The 4,515-nt window shown below is 30.7% G+C and overlaps 1 long non-coding RNA gene across 1 annotated transcript; it reads left to right on the forward strand.

Moving 5' to 3' along the window:
- The first annotated feature begins 1,581 nt into the window (after window positions 1-1,581).
- On the forward strand, window positions 1,582-3,128 carry LOC119638620. The gene is made up of 2 exons (XR_005247461.1): window positions 1,582-1,759; window positions 3,028-3,128. It is a non-coding gene; the product is annotated as an uncharacterized LOC119638620 (long non-coding RNA).
- The last annotated feature ends 1,387 nt before the right edge of the window (window positions 3,129-4,515 follow it).

Consider the following 4,515-nt stretch of genomic DNA (forward strand, 5'->3'; position numbering starts at 1 on the left):
TTTTTTTTTTTTTTGAAGGACTCCATCGATTTTATTTAGAATTGGCCTGCCAGAGCATGGAAACGAGGAAACGAGGAAATCGCTTGGGTGTTGTTCATTGTAATGAAGCGTCTTCAACAAAAAAACCACCCATTTATCCACAAGCTTGCAAGGAGTTCTCGCTTTAGCCCAAGTATTACGAATTTTTTCATTTTCTCGCTTTCGCTTGAACTAAGAAATGTCACAATTTTTTTTTTCTTAATGGCCTGAGGAATGGTCGCCTTTTACATACCCTACGGTATAGTTTGCTGGCGTTGGTTTTATCAAATGGACCCCTCTCTAGAGCCGTTATCCACCTGACGAATAGCCGAGTAGAGAAGAACCGCGGCTATCAAGTTTGTGCTCACGGGTACAGTCTACCTTAGTCGCAGCTACAGTGAGTTCTCAGTCGATAAGAGCAACACGCTTGCACACACATCCACTAGCCTGCAGCCACCATCTGGCTAACTCTTTTTTTTCTCCCTCTTCTTTCCGACCGTCATCGTGTTACTCAAATAGGAGATCTCCCCCAAGTTGTTGGTTACATTAAAAGACTATTTATTGGGAGAAACGCCACGAATTTTCTTCTTGATCCCAATATATTATCGCATCATATTACATATTAATAGAAAAGTCTGTTCAAGTTGGTTTTATGAGCTACTTATCCCAATCTGTCCAAGTGGAAAAGCTTAATAATAAAATCGATAGTCGAATTAACTTACTTCTGTGCGTTTAGCACATTTTACACACAGCACATGACCCTATGGGTCTTAAATTCAACTGAACTGTGTCTTACTGAAGTATATTCCATTATTCCAAAGAATCTAATCAGATTTATTAAGTCTTAAGTTGAAGAAAGTGAAGAATAACATAAGGAGATTTTAGGGATAGCAATACATATTACAAAGCCCTCAAGACTATTATCGATTATATTATTCCTTCTACGTTATTGCTCGAGATGTAGTTATCTATTATAAACATTTACCTAAATTTAATATTTTGCAGGGTTTGGTATCGGAATATAACCCTGCCGTTGATTTCGTTGGTGTGGCGGAAAAATTTACTTTTAAAAATTTGATCACAGTTGTATTAAAAACGGTTGTGGCCTTTTTTATCCCATTCTTTTCTCTATGATTTTTATGTAGAGAATAAAAAAATAATTGTAAATTATAAAAGTTATATACAAAAAAAAAAAATTTTTTTTTTCTTTTCAATTTAATTCAAAAACATTTGAAACTAAAAAAAAGAAAAAAAAATCAAAGCACTATGATAATATTTTTTTTTTTTTTTTAAATTAACACACGAACCACTTTAACACAATTTTATTAATGTTTTCCAAAACTGCTTAAAATATTAACCAACGTTCGCAGGCATGATTGAAAATTGTTGAAGAATTCCCAAATTTTTTTTGTTTTTTTTTTTTTTCGTTGTATGTGTCCCGAAAACTGCCAAACACCAGCATTTGAAGACTAATTTTCACAGAAAAACTTTGCTATAAATAAAAGTTGGGAAAAAAAAACATGGTTTACTAACAAAAAAAAAACATTTTTTTTCTTTGTTTTTTTTTTTTTTTTTTTTATTCTTTTAAATAAATTTAGATGCTACGCTAACCGATTTGCCACCCGGTGTTCTATATCGTGTTAAAGCCACTTATGGTTATGTTAAAGAAGATGTCGATGAATTAAGTTTCGAAGTGGGCGATATCATTCGAGTTATTGAATACGATGACCCCGAAGATCAGGTAATAAAATTTCACTTCAAAAATTTTATAAATTCTCAACTTGAAATAATCCGACTTTCTGTGTGACTGTGATAATAATCAAAATTTATGTCGAGAAAGTATCGGGCAGCAGGATATGATGAAAGATGATAAAACCATTATTGGTACTAGGTGTACAAATACTTCTATCCGTTTTTTTGATAAAATTCATCTTTATTTAAAATGTACCTTGTTAGAAAGCTTAAGAGTTGAAATGTGCATCACCTTCATTAGTGGCCTTTTGCCATTTATCGGATAGCCTATCGATGCCCTTGCCGGATTTGGAGGCGAGAAATAGCCATCGATCTATTTTCGCACAAATTGAACTTCTGCAAGCCGTCGATCTGCTAAATATGACATTCAACTTCTGCGAACTGCCGATATGTAAATATAAGTATTACTGCATCGATCTAAATAAGCGGTAATCGCAAGGCGCCATATCTGGAGAATATACGATGGGCAGTAAAACTTCCCATCCTTAACTGAAAATTATCTCCTTAATTACTTTTGCTGGAGACGGAGGGACGTGTGCGTGTTTTCGCCATTTTTAAGGCAACAATTTTTAACTCCATTTTAACTCCAAGCTAACTGAATCATTTCCATAGAAACATCGTACATCGTTCTTATCTATTATCTGATATGTCGTACATTTTGCGAAGCAACCAATTTCAACGGAACGAATTCATTTGTACATCTAAGACATTTGCAGGCTAATACGGTATCAACAAGTATACTACAACATGTATAAGCAAATTTATATATAAAACGGATCGAAACATGCAATAAAGAATTTAGCTTGAATAGAGTTTTCTTTTAAGGAATCGTTGCATTTTCAGCAACAGCGATCGATCGATTGCCGTTACTTTTTTGGCAGGTGCTTCCTTCACTTAGTTAATCTATTGTATATGTGTTAGGTAATAGAATAGGATGTCATAGATTATATATATAAAACTAAATAGAATTATAGAGCTTTCTTTGTGAAATCATTACGATGATCTACCACAATTCCCGATGCTTTTTTGACAGGTACTTCTTTGCTTAGTTAATCTATTGTATATATAAAAACAGAATGAAGCTGTAGACTTTGATTTATGAAATCATTGCATTAACAATTCCGATTACTTTTTTGACAGACGCTTCCTTTGCTTAGTTAACTTATTATTATGTTATATTATATGTGATATGTTTGTTGTACGAAGTTTTTGTGCCGTTTTATTTGTTAAATGTAGTTTTTTAATTCTAATTTACAGGAAGAAGGCTGGCTTATGGGTCAAAAGGAGGGTACCGAGGAGAAAGGTCTCTTCCCTGCCAATTTCACCAGGCCAATATAAAAATCAAATTGCACAGTTTTTCATAAAATAAATAATAATCTTATCCCCCAACTAAAATGTAATCAGACGAAGAAAAAAGTTTAATATAATATTTTTGATATTTAGAGCAAAAACAAAAAAAAGAAGAAGAAGAAGATGTAAACTTATAAAAAAATTTTTTTCGTTGAAAAAAAAAAACTTGACCAAAATATTGTTAGCGTTTTAGAGGACCATGTTGGAAAACAAAAAGAACAATTTTTTTTTTTTTGTTTAAAGTTCAAAAACTTTTTTTTTTTTTTGTATAATGTCTTTATTTGAAAATGTGTAAAAATCTATATTTACTTATTTTTTAAATGCTAAAATGATTGTTAAAAAAAATAAATCAAATTTTTAGAAATGTTATTCGTACAAGTTAATATTTATGTTAATTAAAAAAAAAAAAAAAAAAAAAAAAATTTTTTTATAAAAATGAAATAAAATTAAAAAATTATAAATTCATTTTATTTCAAATTTAAAATTGATTTTTTGTTTGTGTTTTCTTTTTTTTTTATTCGTTAACGGACAGCACTTTTGAAATTTTATATAACCTTTTAAACTATTTTTTAAACAAAAAAATATTTTCTTTGTTTATATTAATGTTTTTTAACAAAAAATCAAATTTATTTATTTATTTTTTTTTTATAAAGATTCGATGAACTTATCTCAAAAATTTGTTTTTCCTTATTTTTAAATACAGAAAATATTTAAGGAAAATTTATATATCCTGCGCCACTAGGAGTTGATGTTCCTTTGATCCATTGTTAATCAGTTAACTGAATACGACGAATGTATACGTCATGAAGAAGAAAAACCAAAAATTTTGTATTATGACGAATATATATGTCATGATCCGTCCATTCGCTCTTTTCGGATTTCCTCACAAAAATTTCATCTTATTTTGGAATGTGTGCATGTCATTTAGTCAAGTAGTCAAGTCTTTGTAAGAGGAGTTTACTCATCCTTGCTAGATTTTTGCAAACCAATTTAAATACACATTTTCCAAGGAGAGTTAGTAGCGCAATTATTGGGTTAAATGATATAAAAAAGGCGGAAAAAATACAATGCCATCGTTATCCATTTCGCATGACTCACGACCAAAAATTATTAATATACATAAAATTGATTGTAAACTTTTACTAGGTGTTTGCAAAAATTGTTATCGACGACTTCTTCAACTAAAAATGATAAAGAAATGGGAAATACCAATGTACACAATGGTTTAATTCGATGATTCTGATCTTCCTCTACATAAAATAACAGTCTTCCATTTAATATTAATGACTTATTCAGCGTACGACGACTCTAATCACGGAGCGTTCAAAATTGTTCTTCTTCCACATTGATTACATTTGTTGTTCATTTGAAGCAATATGCTGCCGAAGCCCATCA

The sequence above is a fragment of the Glossina fuscipes genome, unplaced genomic scaffold, assembly GCF_014805625.2.
Source record: "Glossina fuscipes isolate IAEA_lab_2018 unplaced genomic scaffold, Yale_Gfus_2 91, whole genome shotgun sequence".
Classification (NCBI taxonomy): domain Eukaryota; kingdom Metazoa; phylum Arthropoda; class Insecta; order Diptera; family Glossinidae; genus Glossina; species Glossina fuscipes.